We start from the raw sequence: 18240 nt of genomic DNA on the forward strand, positions 1-18240 counted from the left end.
CATCCAGGACACAAAGCCCGGTGGCGGGGCTCCCGGCTTGCAGCCGGCCCGCCAATGAGCGCGGGGCGTGCAGAGCGCAGCTCCGCCTCCCCGCGCGCCCAGACCCGGCTGCTCCTGCCGGGGATGGAGCGGGGAGCAGCGGCCGGGCGAGGAGCCAACTTGCCTGCAGGAGCTCGGCGGCGCTGAGCGCGTCCATGGAGCGGGCGAGGGCGCAGGAGACCCGCGCGACACCAGGTAGCCCAAGTTTCTTCCCCCCCTTCCCTAGCGGGGGTCGGGCACAGCGGGGCCCCCAGGCCAGCGCTGGGTGCAGGGGGAAGGGGCCGGGCTGCATGTTCAGGCAGGTACCTGGCCGCACTTTGTCTCGGGGTGCCGAGGGGCAGGCGCTGGTGGAGATGCACCGCGGAGGGGGATAAGCCCTTTTGGACAGGGCGCTCCCAGCCCCAGAGGAGAGAGGACCAGGGGGACAGAGCTCAGCTGCTGGCTGGGGACATTTCAGGGGTACCGTCTGCCGGAGTTTCGATCCAGTCACTGCAGCACAATGAGAGGGTTTCAGAGGGGTGTTCGTCTGTATCAGCAAAAAGAACGAGGAGTCCTTGTGGCACCTTAGAGACTAACACATTGATTTGGGCATACGCTTTCGTGGGCTGGAACCCACTTCATCGGATGAGAGGGTTGTTAAGAGGTTGGACTTGTCCCAGGAGAGACTGTAACTGGACTTGCATCAGTAGAGGTAGGGGCACTGGGACAGTTTGTATAGTGGGGGTGCCATTGAACCTAACTGGAAACCCTGTCTATGATGGGAACCACTTTGAGCCAGAGGGTGCAGCAGCTCCCCTCATTCCAGCACCTATGACTAGAGGGAGGGGAAGAGCTTCTGGGTGGAAGGAGAACTGACGGGAGGACAGAGAACCAAAGAGGGTAGGGATAAGATCCAGGCGCTTTTGGTTAGCTCATCGACTGGGGTTGTCTCACTCAATCCTATAGGCAACACACACGGTGCACATGCAGTATGCTCTGTGCATAGGCAGTACACAACATGCATAGTGCAGGCACAATATGCAGTGCTTGGTGCAACTGACATACACCTAAGTGCCCACAGGTCACACGCAACATACAATGCAAATTACACACATAACATGCCCAGGGCACACACCTCATGCAATACAGTGGACGGACAATGCACAATGTATGCACAATATACAATGCGTACTGGCTGTACACCCAGCATACAGGACACACCACTTAACCCATATATTGCTCTGTGTGTGTTTTCTGTACAGCCCTGTGTCGAATCATAGTGCACACATAGCCTAGCTCACAGTGCCTACAGATTACAACACACAGGACTCAGACACAGAGACAGAGATCACCAAAAAAGCCAGGTATCGCTCTTGCCCAATATGAAACCAGTAACTCTGTGCTGCCCAGCACAGGAACTTCAAGAAATGTGCATTGCTTAAGACCGGTTACTCAGTGAGTTCTGTCGGAGCAGCACAGCCGGTTATCTCAGGCTCAGCTCCTTCCTTGCACTTGCTCTTAAGTCTTGAAAAGTTCCTTATGGAAGAAAGTGCAGAACATTTTGCTTGTACAAGAGCCTCAAGGTCTAGTTTGGTTCAGTTAGAGTGCAGGGGAGTTATACATCCGGCTCTGCTACGATCGGAATCCACGTACTGTCTGAGAAGATAAGAGCTAGAATGGCAATAACTGTTCCCAGCTCTGTACAACACTCAAGAAAAGGGCTGATCTCTTGCATAAGAAATAAGTTGCTGTGGGAAAGCAGTGAGTGGGTGGGTCATGTTATTGGAGAGGGAGAAACAAACAGTGTGAGGGTGAAAGGGCTTGTTGTTTGTGTGGGTGTATGTCTCTGTAGACATGAGTGTCTTTATGTGTGTGTGTGTGCACGTGTGTGTGTGTGCGTGTATGCGTGTTGGGGTATCCATGGCGGCATGTTTAGAATATGGATACTTGTGTGAGTGTACACGTGAGAAACTCTGATTGGTCTGTGAGGGTGTTATCTTTGGGTCTATTGGGGTTTCATATGCCAGTGATGGGAAGATCAGGGCTCCATTTCTGCAGCCAAAAGCAGCAGTTGCGTGTTTAGCGATGCCATAGCAGAGGAACACTCTGTGCTGTCACCCTCCACAGGCACTCTCGCCTTCTAGTGGCGTCCAGACATTTGGGCATCATGGAACGCAGCAGTCCAGCCTCTCACTGCCCCCTAGCAGATTAGAAGTTTGGACGATGCCCGCGGATGCTGGCAGGTTTCGTGTGTTGGGGTTTGCTCCCTTTTTAAGCTGGCTCGCTAATTTGCAGCATCGGTGGATTTTCTGTGCTCATTTAGAATTTGGAGTTTGGGGTCTATGGCGTGTGTGTCTCTTTTCTAAATGTGTAGGTAAATTTGGCAAATGCTTAAAGTTTGTAATGTTTGAGAGGCAGGCACAGTGTGGGCAAGTTCTGTACAAGCTTCCTGTGTGCATAGCTTTGTCAATGTAACTTCCTCCTGACCTACAGGGTCTATATCATTAAATCAGTGGAGACTAACACCCTCGTCACATGACAGGGATTTGCCTTGAGATCCTTGCTCCCCAACTTGATACAACACTGTATTATTTTAGTCCTGAACCTCCTCACAGCTCTGCCAGTGCCCCTTAATCCTGCCCTGTGGTCCCCTCCTCCTGGCTAGTCCTGGATCCCTTTCAACCAGAGAGTGTCAACTGAGACTAATTATATTTTTCTTTTCCATGTGAAAAAATAAATATCTAAGTACTAAACTGAGACCAGCAAACTCATTGCCTTTGTGACCTAAGGCCTATTGGAGCCCAGCTCGTTTGAGGTGAAAAAGCAGTGCCTAATCCCATCTCTCTGAGCAAGCATGTGTTTATTCCTATACTTAATGCTCATTGTTCAAATACAGCCAGCGAGGTTGTTTTCCTTGCTGAGTGATGTGGTGAGTAGGAGTGTGAGCAGACGTGATCTCAGTGGAGTGCACCACCTGGAACAAAAGTCCTAATGAGGCTGCACTATCTGAATTCCTGATTCTGTCACTCCAGACTCTGATTAAATACCTCACCAGAGGAGAGCCTGCCAGGTTCATTTTAACACATCCATAGCCTCATGCACCCCCTTGTAATCACACGCACTCTCAGTAGCACACCCAAATCCACACAGGCACACTTGGATGCACTTGGCGTTGCACAAAGCTTCACAGTCTTATACCCATATTCAGGATCTAATGTTAAAAGGGGCTATTTTGACAGCATGCAAACCCTGCCATTTGGACGTCTATCTGTGGATGCAAAATCACTGGTGCAATGAATTCTGAGTGCAAAAAAATCACTGGTGCAGTGCACTGTGGCTGCCAAAAATGTTGGTGCCATTAATTGCACATGCAAAAGTGCACCCGCAAAACATGGGGCTGCCACACAAAATCTGGCCTTTTGTCTCACACACACAGTTGCACACGTACGTTCTCTGTCACAATCACAACCACAATCGCACGGTCTCTCACATCTCAGCTACACACACACACACACACACACACACACACTGTATTGTACCCTTCACCCCTGTCAGTTCACTAGTGTTGGAGATACCCAGCTGTGTCTGTAACAGACCGAGTTCTCTACATGACACCCTCGCTCGCACTGCGGGCTACTAAATTGGTCTTAATTCACTCTATTTCCACCCACCACCTTAGTCATTCTTCGCTGGCAGGCAGGGCTGGAAGAGTGGTGGGAGGCAAAAAAAATTAGATTCTCGCAGGAAAGAGAGAACTCAAAAGCTACTTCCCTTAAAAACCCAGCTGAGTGGGTTTGGGGTGCATGAGGCTGGGCTTTCTGTTCTGGGAGTGCAGGAAACAAGGGTTCCCCGAGCCAGGTCTCCAGGAGAATGGGGACAAGGAGGGTGTCCCAATGCCTGACTCACTGGAGGAGAGAAAAGCAAAGGTACTCCAGGCTGGCACTCTGCTCCCGTGCTGGGGAGAATGGGCATATGCCTCAGTCGGTACCCTCGCTAATGACTGTACTAATAAAAGACCCAAAGTCCTCCCCTGAGGGCCGAGCCTTTTCTCTGTGCATTTGCCCTTGCAAGCTGGGATTGGCTGGATAAGCAAGCTGGATGTGAGGAAAGGGGGTCTTCCACTGAGCCCTCCCCAAAAGTGGCTGGCTGATAGCTCCTACCAATGGGGCTGTGGAGAAGGAGCACAGGGAACACCTCAGGCACTTGTGGGGAGAGTGTGAGGGGGCAGCTGCCGGAGGGTTGGCATTCACGGGGTGGAACTGGACAGAACAGACTGACCTTGAACAGAGGCCATCTGACGTCAGGGATGAGACGTGTTTGGTCTCTTTAGAGGCAGTGAGAGGGGAGGGAGCAGGGAGTCTGATACAGGGTGGCCCAGGCAAGGAGAGAGGTTTCGTATTTCGTTAACAAGGCTGGAATCGGGTGCTGAGAACAGAAGTGACCTAGTGTGAGCTATCCCTCGAGGACCTGTCAGTGTGTCTTGGTTACTACTCCTGAGCCCTCGCTGAAGCATTATTGTATTAGTTAGAGACATGGGTCTGAACCACAGCCCTCTGACAAGCCCACACTTCAGTGTGGTTGCAGTCCAGACCAGGGTCCACCTCCAAAGGCCATGGCTTGCCCCTAGCAACACACACGGCGCTCAGCAAGGTCCAGGCCCTGCTTAAACCGAAATGATCTGCTCAAAGATAAAGCGATGAAGAGACATTGGGAAGTGGGTGGATGTGCCAAGGAAACGGGGTCGCCTGAGGGAATGAGAGCAGAGGTGGAGCCAGGACAAGGTGAGGAGAAAAGAGGAGAAAGAGCTTGGAGTGAGTCGAGGGGAAAGAGAGGTGCAGGATGGAGGCGGGTGATGGTGAGGTGACCAGGGCAGCAGGAAAGAGGGATGGTCCCAACAAAAGGGCTTTAGATGGACTGGAGGGATGGGAGAGGTGATGAGACGCCTGAAGGTCAGAGATCAAGAGTTTGTAGTCAAGGCGAGTGGTGACTGATGTCTACAATGGAGCTGGAGGTGTAATGACATGGGTAGACACACCCCTGCTAGCTCTGATTGAGTTAGCACACTAATCAGAGCAATGTAGCCACGGCAGACGAGCAGCGGGGACTAGCTCCCCACTCCACCTATGTGCTCAGGCAGCTAGCCCCTCCCACCACTCTTTGGCTACACTGCGAGTCTCAGCACGCTCGCTGGATGAGCAGGAGCACGGGTAAGTCTCCTCAGGCTGGAAATTGCCCCTTCCCACTCCAGAGCAGCCGCACTCTGAGGCATAGCCTGCGGTTCGAGCTATAGGGACCGAGGGGGGCAGAATATAACACAGACATCAAAGCGATGGAACTTCTCAAGAGCCTGCTAGATAACAAACCTTGAGAAGCAACAGCGGCATGGCTAGGGGCACTGGCTGCCATGCAGAAGAGCCTGAAGCCACAGCATGGGCAGAGCAGCAGGGTCACTCAAATTGTGGAGTAGGAGGGCCGCTGGCTATGGCGGGGATGCAAAGCAGCAGAACCGTTGGTCAGCGGGATACCCTCCTGCTCATTAACCCACCACAGAGTTGCAGGATGAAGGTTGCAGGGTGTCTGTGCATTCAGATACTCTGGTGACCCGTGTGGGAGAAATAGATAGGGAAGGGCACATGGGTGGGTGGGTGGATGGATAGGGAAGGGCCCCAGGACAGAGAGAACTGGGGGAGGCAATGGACTGGCCCTCTGAAAGAGGGGGAAAGCTTTGGGATGCCACCTAAGTGATAATCAGCCTGTAGCTGTAAAATGATTAAATCCTGCTGGGAGCATTCCTCTGCCCCATGCAAGACACCACCGGGAGCTCTATGCTGTGTCAGTAACCCTGCAGTTGCAGACTAGAGCTTGTGCAAAGGGGTGGCTGAGTCCCAGGCAGCCCTCAGCCTGCGGTGTAACACTAGCAGCCGGGATGCTTGCTGCTCTATTGTCTCAGACCTCAATTGGACACTGGGCTCAAGCAGATTGAGCTAATTAATCCCAGATTGTTAGCTTCCTTCCTTCTCTTCGGGAGCCTTTTCTTGTCCTGGGAGTGAGTGATATGGTTTGACACTGGGTTGTGCTCTCAAAGCAGGCATTCGGGGCATGCAGAGAGGTACTGTTTCCCAGGCACTAACCCCATGAGAACTCCATGCACCCTGTGTACATCTGTAGCTGTCAATGCAATGGAGGATAAGCCAAGTTGAGTGCTGGTGTGGATGCCACTCAAATAGACCTACTTATGGAAGACCAGATCCCCAGCAGCCTAGCTGGCAGGAAAACATGCAGGTTTTCCATGGAAACCTGCCTGGTAGGCTTTGATTCACCAAAAATTCATCAAACCAGAGACAAATTGGTACAAAACACATTTCCAATCAACTCTAGTTGGGGCTAAACAGAGGCCCTGCGGACTTCAGGGTAGCTGAGGATCTAGCATTGGTGGGAAACCTGAGCATTTCTTCTTACTGCCTGATTGTTTACTTTCCTGCGTGTCTCAGTATTCCTTTCTCCTCTGTCATGTGCTTCCCCCAGCTGGTTGGCCAGGAGGCCTTAAAAGTCACCAGCTGCCTAATGTATTTGACGTTGCGTGTTTACCTTGCTGTTCTTGAATTTGTCTTTGTGGTTTTCCCTGAGAGACTTTTTGTAGGTGCACAAACAGAAAGAAAAAAAACCATCTATAAAAGTGTGGGTTAAGCTGCAGCACAAGCCACGCCCAGGGAGGACATTCAAAGCATTGCTGTGTTGGCCTTTGAGGCTCTCTTTTCAAGAGATACCGATTACAGAGAAAAAGTGAACATGATCTAAAATTAGGGGTGACGCTGGGAACTGGTTAATAAATGGCTGGGACCTCAGAAGGTTTGCAGAGTCTGTCTGGATGCTTTTCCTAACCAGTTCTGAACCTTTGCTATTATTATACTATTTGTATCGCTGTGGCACCTAGGGACCCTGTCATGGTCCAGGACTGCAAGAGAGGACTACTGTGTTGTCACCATGCTGCTCACCACAGCCACATGGGCTGGAAACAACAGAGATAGAACTAGGATCCTCCTGCTTTAAAAGCACACTCATCTACCACTTGAGCTAAAAGAGAATCTCCATTAGCTTTGTTTGCAACATAAAGCCTGTGACAAACAGCCTGATTCCAAGCAGCAGAGGGCAGCAGTGCACGTACACACAAGCTAGTTCCTTACAATAATTTTATTGCCAATTATTTATTACAAAGATTCATCTCCTGAGCCTATTGCTTTGGGGAGATGAGCATTTTTCTAGCGTAGGACACTGGCTCTCGACAGGTGTGTGAGAGAGCCCACAGCTGGACTCTTGCCTACATCCTGCTTTAAGAGAAAAGGCATCTGACAAGCTCATTTTACCTTGCCATGTAATAATGCAAGACCATTTGCCATCAATGGAATTTTCTAAGGGGAGTTTATTGAGGTTTCACAGATGCAAGAGGGATGAATTTGGCGGGCTGCCATATTGCATAAGCAAAGAAAACTATGTCATAGGTTCTAATTCAGCATGCAAATTGCAAGGAACATTTACATCTTTAATTGACATTTAACAAGACATCAGCGGCAGCAGCAGCATAGACAGCTACTCTACCAGCAGATATGCCTCTGTGAAATGTAAGTGCCTGTATATTTTTTTTAAAATAACAATTAAATGATATCTCAGCAAACGGGTTACCGACAATCTTGTTTAAAAGTTAATTGAATATTCTTTGCAAGTTTGATGTGCATTTCTCTTTTGATATAACTGCCTCCTTTGGCAGCCAGGAATTAAAGGGGCGGACTTCACAATGGGCCAAGCTTCAAAAAAGAGGAGGAGGAAAATGCAGGAAATGTCTGGAAAATCTAAATCCTTTCTTGTAACTGCTGCTGCATCTAAGGCTAGCCGAATAGAGCAGGAGTGAGGGAATGCAATACACACTTGAGAACACTAGGAGAAGGGGGAGAGAAAGAGGAGATCTTCAAAATGGTGGAAGCCTTTATGTGTTAGCCTGAATTCAGCTCTGCTTTGCAGACTGCTCCCTTACTTCACTCAAAATGCAGCCGTTGCCTTTGCTGTTATTTCAACTATTGTAGAGTCATGTTTGTTCAATAACGTGGGACTTGAAAACCACCATGGATTTGGCTGAAGAGCCAGTATAATTGGCAGCGCAAGCAAGAGAGGAATAGAAAGTATGGCCATTTGGAATAGAAAAGTTGCTTTTCTTAATTCTGCTTATGGTGTTTAGATGCTGAGGGCATGCTGGAAACTCCATAGGCAGACAGAGAAACCCTTTGTATGCACTAAATACAAGACTGCTAGTGAGCTATTGGTACTGTGAGACTATGGGGCACAAGTCTTTAGGCAGAGAAGTCTGATTTTAGCACATAAAGGCTTACACAGTGAGGTCTGTAGTTGCAGATATTAAATTGCACAGTGCATAGATTAAAATGAATACGCTCAGGGGACATGTCTGTGTTTCAGATAATGAAGTATGGGGTGCTGCTTGGATAAGCAAGCTTTGCCTACTGGTTTTGGTTTTGAATGAATCTAAACTCTTAAGTAGAGGGGAGTTCAAACCCTTAGGAATTGGAACTGCCAGCTTGGCTGCACCCCACTTAGAAAACGGATCCTTTAGTGCCTGTATCACTAGAGTTAACAACCTACTACTGTTGTCAGCTAATGGAGTTATTTCTTTAGCTCAAGTGGTGGTGGTCTGTGATGCAGTACTGTAGGTCTTTGAGTCAAACCCAGATGATGACCTGCAGCGGGGGAGTTATGTGATGGCTGACAAATTGGGTATTGAACTGCTGACCTCTAGAACTAAAAGCATGAGCTGCTTGACTAAAGAGCTATAGCTACATACCTGGAGGCAGAAATAATTCATTTCCTTTCAAATTGGCACAGAGGCAGGCCTATAGCACCCATCAGTGGCTTGCTACATGTGTTTAGCCAGTGAGACTCATGCAGCTCCAGTAGGTTACCACGAATGGGAGTAAAACCTGATTCCCTTCAATTGGGGGGTAAAACTTTGTTGAAAGGAACGGATGAAGGTTTGAGGTTCTACCTGGGGTGAGGGGCCTGGTCATGTCGTAGCTATATGACTATGGGGGCAGGAAGGAAATGCACCAGAGGAAGATGTTTGTGAGTCCCAGTTCTTCTTGCACAGGGGCGCTTGTGCAATGGAAATTGGTGATGATCCTGGTGCAAACAGCTCAGCAGAGCCAGGAAGAGGCAATGCTTGGCCCAAGTTGACCCTGAGATGAGGGGCTTAAGGAATCAACCAGGAGGGCTTGCCTGCTTATTCTGCCAGGAAAGGTCACTTGCGGGAGGAATGTTGTGATAGCACAAATAGGGGGGCGGGCAGGGAGAAAAACCTGTCAGGGGTGAATGGGGGTGAAGAGAAGCAGAACGCGAGTGCCTCATGGAATGCTAATGTAGCAATCGAGCTAAGTGGGCTGTGCAGGAGAATGGAACAGCAGCAATGAAGGGAGGTGAAAGTTCAAGGAGATGGGAAGTCAGAGCGTAGGGTAGAAACCAGCTCCCATTTATGCTGCCAGCAGGAGAGATGCCTGAGCAGTGACACTGAAATGTTCAGCTTGGTGATGGCGGCAGCTCTCAGAGCGATTCTCCTTGTTACACTTTCTCAGAGAGGGAACACGGGAATTTCAGCTGGACTGTCAGGGTCAGAAACTTCCACTAACCCCATATCCTTTCTCTCCTGGGAGCTAGTTTCTTAGTCAGGCCGTCAATTTCCAAGCTAAGATTTGGGATACTCTCTCCTTTCTTCCTCCTTTCTCTCTCTCTCACCAATCATGATGGTATCTAATCTCAGAATCGCCTTAAATTTACTGAGGCAAATTCTTCCCTGGGGAGACGTGTTCCAGGACACATGTGGGGAGTGCCCATACTAGCTCATACATAACATTTGCTGCCTTGAGGCAATCAGTTAACTCGAGGTGAAAAAGCGCTCCTGCAGGCAAACCCAGTGATGCCTGTGCTGCGCCGGTGGTATAAGGTAGGGGGAGTGGGAAGTGGCAGGTGGTTGCAGGTATCCTGTGCCCTGAAAGGTGGTCAAGTGCCCATGGCTGTGTATGTGTCAGAGGCTCCAATCCAAACAAGACCGATGGAGCCCTGCTTCCCCATTGGTTACCAGCTGCCCTTTATTAGGCCGGAAGAGGAAGAAAAGAGAAGATGAGGATGCAAACAGAATCCCATCTCCATGGCAACCTGCAGCTCAACTTTTAACTTTTCACTATCCATGGAAAGATCAGTTCCCCTCTGTATATTTCCAGGGTTTATTCACAGCAATAACCACCGGGGCAAGCAGTTCCTGGCACTTGGGGAGTGACTGGCTTGAGGGGCCTGAGGTTGAAGCCCTTCACTACGCCAGCTGGTTATTAACTGTCAGGAAGTGGGTTTCCTATCCATCGTTGCAGCTTTAATCGTAAATAGCAGGGCTAGGGAGGACTGCTTTGTTTTCCTAGACCACACTGTGTAGTGGTTAGGTTGGAAATTTGGGAGCCAAGACACCTGGGTTTTGTTTCTGGCTCTGCTGCTGACTGACTGTAGGCAAATCCCTTCCCCTCCCTACCTTGCCCACACTGTGGTTGTCTCCTAAAATTTCCCACTGATTGCAGCAATAGCAGGAGCCCTAGTATAGAGAAGGCTCTGGCATTTTAACACCTGCAGTATTACATCATCACAACAGTGATGTGACACCATCACCTGCTGACATGATGCCATCTTTACATTGCCCAATACATTCAGGCAGTTTTGATTGTTGTCTTACAAGCTGCTAGAGCTTATGCAGGAAATGGAGACAGTGTGGGAAAATCAAATCCATTCTTCTGGGCATTAAGTGATAGCACTTCAGAGGTCATGAAGGTATTCACAACCTCTCCTCCATAGGCAGCAGTTGCCCAGGTGGTGTACAGGGATAGGGTCACCCTTTTTCGAATGTGTTAGGGCTTGGCCACTCCCAAAGACCAGTCTCGGAAGGGCCACAAGAAAGGGAGATTTTGTGGCATTTGTGGTAGGATCAGGAAGTGGAAAGTACCTAGAGTCCCATCTGGGAACCCTTTTCCATGTGACTTCCAGCTTTAGAGAGGTCTGGATAGTTCAGCTAAGAAACCAGGCCCCTGGCCATGCAGCTGAACTCTAGCTCTGAGCCCTTCACCTTTTCCCCTGATTGTTATTAAGCACAAGACAAAGAGATAATCCCTTTCCTGCTTCCTAAGCATGGCTCAGCAGGGAGGTAGCACAGTAGAACACCCTGCAGTGACGTTCTGGGGGCTGATTAGCACCTGGGCCAAGGCAGACCCTTACAACCATCTTTTTGGGGGTTGTTTTTTTTCCGTCTTGGCAGATCATGTTTTATTGATTCAGAAATAGATGAGTGAAAAGGGCCTTTCGGATCTGAAGCGAAAGCCGCGCTCGGCATTCAGCTGTCACCCACCTCGGCATCAGCTGTCAGCCTCGCACTGTTCCAGGACCCAAAAATAACCAGCGCTGGGTATACGAGGTCCTGTTCACCCTCCTCCAGGAGCGAGAACAATCGCTTTGCATCTGTCAGCTAGGAGGGTGCACACCCAAGCTATGTCTACAACACTCTGGGTGCTGCGGCAGCAGAGCTGCAGTGCCAGAATTATGCTGTTAGAGTGCTGTTGTGCAAATGCTTCCTGCATTACCGGAAAGGTTTTTTCCATCCATGTAGGTAATCCACCAAACTGGGTGGCGGTAGCTAGATTGAGAATTCTTCCATCAACCTAGCTGCTTCTGCACCGGGGGTTAGGTGGGCATAGCTACAGTGCTCAGGAGCGTGTGTATTTTTAACACCTCTGAGCACTGTGGCTAAGTCAGTCTAAATTGTAAGTGTAGACCAGGCTCCAGGAAAGGTGGTGGGTTTGACTGTCAGTCATAAGCCATGTTCTCTCTCATTAACCCTGAACTGTTGCCTACCACCAACACCCCTAAGAGCTATTCATTGCTAGGGATTCTTTGTCACCATGTGGCTGGAAAACCTATTGGGGACTATGCAGAAATCTCTCCCAGGAACTTGTAATGGGAAGAGAGGGGACCTGGTACAGCTCACAACCAGGGGAGATAGTTATTCAAAGGTTAGAGTCCTGTGAATTTGACGCTTGAAGGATCAGGGTCCTAGTCCCAGCTCCCTGTTTTTGCCTGTAGCTTATCTAAGAAATTGTGTCTGATATCAGCAGAGCATGAATTTCTTACAGACAGAGAGCCTGTGAACATCTTCTGACTTCAATAGAGATTGGGGGCACTCAATGCCTTGCAGGTTTGAACCCTGAATCTCCAAAGATTCAGCAAACTTGTGAGAGAAAAGAGGAGATTCACAGCTAAGTTTCCAATTAGCGACACTTTAATTGCAGTATTAGTCACTCATTAGTGGGAAAAGCCAGATGCTCTTAGGAATTAAATAAACTAAAAAGATCTCCCCACCATCACCACCCTGGGAATATTTAGCTATGGCTCATACACGTTTGCTTTGTGCCGGGAGCATGACTGATATGACACGTGCGTGCACTGTGCTCTGGCGTTAAATCACTGATGAGGTTCGGAAATGCATGTGACAAAAGGAGGCTGAGAGTAGATTGGATTCTTTGGGCCATTTGATTTTCCGGGTCTGTCTCTCTTTTTGCTTTATTCCGACATTATTTCTTGGGGGATGCACAGTTTTTCATTATATGTCTGAACAGCACCTAGTACAGCATGCTCCAATCCCTGACTGGGGCCTCTGGGTGTGACTGCAATACAGATACTCAAAAGAGTAAATAAATAATGTAGGAGAGAAATAATCAATGGACAGTATTTGGGCAGAATGTAGTAGTGTTGGCAGCATTGCCCTGCATAGGCTGCAGCTGCTGATTTTGGTTTCATGAGGCACAAAGGAACTGCCTGTTGGCTGGATCAGACCCAAGGCCCAGCTAGTTCAGCCTCCTGACTCTTGACGCACCAGCTGCTTCAGAGGAAGGTGTAAGAACCCTACGATAGTAGCTGTCTGCCCCCTGCATGGGTCTCGTCCTGATCTCTAATAGTCAGAGAATGGCTTAAACCCCAAAGCCCAAGATTTAATATCCTTTGATGATTCACAGGGATCTTTGAAAAGCACCTTGATGCATTTAGTGCAGCATTGTGGGCTGCCTCAGTCCAGGTGATGTCATTTTGTCTGGTGAGGATCCCAGAACTGGATTGTGGCAAGGCTGTGAGGCAGGACCGAGGGGCATTGATAGAGTTGTACGGGGTCCCAGGATTGGAGATGCTGTGAGATAGGATGGCGGGACATTGGCAGAGCTATATAGGCGGCACAAGCGTGCTATGGGTCAGAACTGAGATGCACTGGGGCTGACTCCAAGGACTAGAATAGCAGGTGATGCTGAGGCTGAGGACTGAAATGCAGAGCGACGTAGGGGAAGCGTGCACAATGGCTGTCCATTAAGCCTGCATCCACGAGTAGTCAGCCCATTCTTCAGAGCACTGACTATAAGTTTATTTCCCTCTGGAATGCAACATGACCCTGCTGTCACCCACATTATTTGATACTGAAGGCAAGGTATATTTCTAGTAGGAGGGAAGACTGGAACTTTTCAAGCACAGTTCCCAGTAACATCTTGATCCTTTGTGTGAAGCTATGTAACAATACTGCAGCTGTGTTGGGGGAGAGAGAGAGTCAGGAGCCTGTGCTCTGCTTTTCAAGGATGGAAATCATTTTATTTTATTTTTGCGAATGAAGGATGGCTTGGCTATGAAAACAGTGTTTTCTGGTCAATTGAGAGAAAGTCAAAGGGACCCTGGGTGCAGTTCAGAGCAGGCATAGTACGCTGGAAATGTTTGCTTTTCTGATGCACCCTCATGCAGGAAACAGCCTGACTTTACTTACCCCATTTCTAACCACTGGCTGTGGAGAGATCGGACCCAGAGCTGAGCAAATTAGGCAATCGCTGTTGTGCCACCTATTCCCTGCATTGTTCAGCACCTTCTGCAGGGCAATCAAATCCTTCCCAGACTTTCTGTGTTTAGCTAAAAGCAAGCCTCTGGAATCCTGCTTGTTGCATGTGGATTTGTAGCAATTATAAGTCTCAGAGATGGTCTTAGCTGTGAGGAACTCAAACAGCTCTTGGGCCAAGGTTTACCCACTATCTCACATTTATTCAACAGTTCATGGCAGTACGCGATTCCCCAGCAGATGGGAAAGGTGGCAGGAAGGGTCCACTTTGTCCACTTTTAAGCAGGGGGAAGGAAACACACAGTCTAGTCCCCATCTCTGGCAGTTTAGCTGGGGCTGTGCTAATCCTAAGGCTTGGTTGGTGCAAGCCCAGCTGCTGCAGGGCAAAGAGAAGGGATCCTATGCGCAGTCTTTGAGGAACGGCAGCGATTGGGACTGGTAAAACTGTGAGGCTTGATGGAAATGAAGATGAACCTGAGCAAATGTCCCTGTACACACAGGGCCTGCTTCTCATCTCATGTACGCTGATGTAAATCGAGAGTGACTCCGTTAAAGTCAATGGATTTACACAGGGGACTGGAACAATTTTTATAGTGGAGGGTCTGAGAGCCATTGAACCAAGCTGTAAACCCTGTATATAATGGAAACCACTTCAAGCCAGGAGGTGCGGCAGCACCCCCAGCACCTGTGGATTGACATCTGTATGACTGAGATCAAAAGTGCAGGGTACCAGGTGACCAGAGGTGGGGCTGAGTTGATAGACATTGGGGAGCAGGCTGGATTTCAGTAGCGCGCCTCAACACCCCCCAGGAGTCTCTGAGTGAGAGAACAAACCCTTTCATCTCCCACATGAAGCCAGGGAGAATGCAAAGTGTCAGCTACAGCAGCCAGCACAGGGACAAACTGTTTAACCCACGGGGTGCTGCAGCCGAGCTCATTAATCTTATCAGGAGCAGCTCAGCCACAGATTCCCCAAGAGGATCCCTCCTTGTCCGTTCCTATCCAACTAGGTCATTTCGTCCATCTTGTGACTTTCCTGGGGGCTTTACCTGCCCGGAGCCTGCCTGTGTTAAGCTCAGCTCTTTCTGGGGACAATGCCCTTTAGCTGCAGCTGGGGCATTTTAGCCACCAGCTCTAACTGTTCCTTGTTTATTTCCCTTCTAGGTCCCTCGCTGACTGGGGAGGGAAAAGAATAATAAATTGCATTTCAAAAACATATTTGCTCACGTTACTGATTGGTGACCCTGATAGGAAAGTCCTGTAAAATGTCACAGGGATTAAAGCATGAGGGGTCTATAGAAATGCAGTGGGGTTCTTTAGAAATTACTCTGAGCACCCATCGGGCTGATCCTCCACTGGCATAGGCTGGCGTTACTCTACTGACGTCAGCCAGACCACACTGATTTATAGCAGCTGAGGATCTGACCTATAGAAGTTTTACAGTGAATGAGAGCCTTGCTGTAGATTCGTTAGCTGTTCCATAGCAAGGACAGAATCCGCTATTACATTCTGTAGGGTTCTCTCATCATGGGAATTGTCATGCTTTTTTTTAAAAGGGGCGGGAAGGGGGGGCGGAAGAAACAACGTAAAACCAGGCACAGCAGAGGCAGGTGCTGAGTCAGTTTCCTCTCCAAGTGGCTCTGCCAGTGTGCCTCATTGCTGACTTGCAGCCATCCCTCTATTCTAGTCCGGGGCTCCCCAGAGAGAGCTCTACCAGTGCACCTCAGTCCCTGATCTGCAGCACTCTCTGTTTTCCCCAGTCCTGGACTCCCCACATGCAGCGCTGCAATCCCTCATTAGCAGTGTCCTAGCTGTTCCCATTCTGGGATCCCCACACCGCTGTCCCACTGAAATCACCTATTCCAGTTATGTGCCCCTTCTGGGTGGATATTTCCTATCCATGTCCAATGCAGAAATCCCCACCATCACCCAAAATATCCCCATCCCTTTATTTCTGAGGTTAGACAGCACTGGTTCTCACATCTCCAAGGTGAAGGACTAGTGAGTTGGTTCATGACGCCTCCGCCAGGAACCAGAAGAAATTGCATATGAGAGTGGGGGTTTCTTCCAATACTAACCAAGCAAGGCCCCAAGCCCAGAATTGGCTCTGCACAAGTGAACCCTTATGCCCACATGGAGCATAGATTCAAGGGCCCATCTGCCTGGATCCAATTGCAGGATCAGGACCCAAGCCAGGATCTGCATCCTGAGCACCTTGGCATAATGACTTAGGTGTCCGGCTCCCAAAAGGAATCTGATTCTGAGTTCAGTACTGCCTGCTATCCCTTTCAATCAGAGGACTCTAGCTTGGGCAGGAGCTTCTTCATGCTAGCATGGTCTGATCTCTGACTGGCACAACGAGACAGTGCCCAAGGTCAGATTTTATAAAGATTCCTTGTCATCTTTCTCTTCTGTCCCATTTTTCCTATTTGGGCAAATACATCTTTAGCTACTGGGCAGGCGGAAGGATCGCCTGAGCAAGTGTTTGGCCTCAGCTGCCCACGGTCGCTGCCGAGACATGGTACAACAGACTCGTGTTGCACTGGCATCAAGCCCACTGAACTCAGTGCCAAGCCTACTGCCAGCTTCGATAATAAGCAGCAGCCAGTGGGTGTGAATTCTCCCGGTGTTCATTGAAACAACATTAAGTGTGATGGACTCCCAGGCTATTAGAGTGGATGTAACATGTAATTCAGGCTGGTTATTCTTCATCTGAAGTGTCCCCCTTCACTAATGGCAAATCAGGACGGAACACATGTGCCTGCTTTGTGACTCCCGACTCCATTCACTCACGGCCTGCGATCAAAATGATCCCAATGAATGTCGATGAATGAATTAGAGTGAATGAATGCCTTGTAATGGGGCCCTTCACCAGCGCGGAACAACTATTGAACGCCAAAAGGATGGCGCCTGCCAGGGCGGTGTTTGAATTCATTCCCATTAGCACAATTAGGGTGAAGATTACAGGGGGCGGGCCAGGGGCGGCGCTGCTGATGGGACACTCAAAGTGCTATCGCTGCCACTTCTGTGGAGGGCTGAAATTAGCAGGCTTCTAAGAACCTACCTCCATCTGGGGAAGAGGAAGACGACCTGTGCTCTCCCTGAATCTTCTCTGGAAACCAGCGGTGAAATTACAGGACACTAATAGAAAACCCCCTCGCACACAGGAGGCCAAGGCTAGGTCCTCAGCTGGTATCAATCGGCCTAGCTCTGCGGGGGGTCAGTTCACGGCTTAGAGGTTTGCGGTTTGACCTGTGCCAAGTATGAAATCTTGATCCCACTCCTAGAAGAAATGTGTGGGGTTGGTCGGTTTCAGGGTTTCGGTTCAGTCCATCTCTTAATGGAAATGTAAGTCAGATGCCCCAGATAAAATATTTGTCCTTTTCACTCTGACAATTGGCAACATTTGACTGGGGGGGTTAGATTCTTCAAGCAGTACTCAAAGCTCCACCTTTGTGCCGTTAGTGATCGCCAGCTGGAACATGGGGAGTATCACCTGGTGAGAGAGAGTGCGCGAGATCCTAGCCTGTGAGCTGCTGGGCCCAGGGACTCTCTGTCTTGTTTGCGCACAGCCCTGACCCTTACCTGCTTCTACAATAGGAATGATGGCTAATAATGAAGGAGAGAAAGTAGAGGGGAGCGGGAGAGACACACCAAGGTGATGAGTGGTATAAACACAGAGAGGGAAGGCTGGAAAGAGGCTCTTGACTTGGATCAGCTTGTAAACAGAAGGAGAAGGAGTGTGTGAAAATTAGCAAGGAAGAGGTGACAAGCTGTATAGGCAAATGGCTTCAAAGCAAGTACACTTCAAGGGGCAGTGACAAGATAAGACTGAATTCCTTCAATCCACCCAGAAAGATGCCTGGAGGGGAGAGGTTTGTCTCTCCCAGGGAAAGCCCTGGGTGGGAGGCAGGTTTGACATGACTCGATTTTGGAAAAGGAATGTGGGATGTGATTTATTTTTCTTTCTTTTCCTGCAAAGGCAGGAGTTGGTCTGTTCATGCCCCTCCTTCCTTCAGGTCCCATCGCACTCTTTCATTAACAGGGAGACTACAGCGGTCTCCCTGCCTATGAAGAAACCTGTTCCATTCATGTTACTTAGTATAAAAATATATTTGTGCTTCCCTAGCACTTAGAATGTCAAAGCACTTTGCAAACATTAATTGAAGTCTCACAAGGACCTTCCTCATTGTCATTATCCCCATTTTATCCAGGGAAAATAGAAGTGCAGAAAGATGGCCCCAAGGCCACACAGTTAGTCAGTGTCAGAA

General features: G+C 49.2%; 1 protein-coding gene across 2 annotated transcripts in view; it reads left to right on the plus strand.

The window, feature by feature from the left end:
- Nucleotides 1-90: 90 nt before the first annotated feature.
- The window catches only part of LZTS1 (leucine zipper tumor suppressor 1), a 42707-nt gene continuing 24557 nt past the window's right edge, over nt 91-18240 (plus strand). Inside the window, exon 1 of one of the 2 annotated variants that reach the window (XM_039526210.1) lies at nt 91-234. The gene's annotated coding sequence lies outside the window, so the exon portion shown is untranslated. Of the gene's footprint in view, nt 235-7133; nt 7638-18240 lie in introns of those variants that run through there. The other variant, XM_039526211.1, reaches the window with a different exon arrangement.

This window comes from Mauremys reevesii, linkage group 2, assembly GCF_016161935.1.
Source record: "Mauremys reevesii isolate NIE-2019 linkage group 2, ASM1616193v1, whole genome shotgun sequence".
Taxonomy (NCBI): domain Eukaryota; kingdom Metazoa; phylum Chordata; order Testudines; family Geoemydidae; genus Mauremys; species Mauremys reevesii.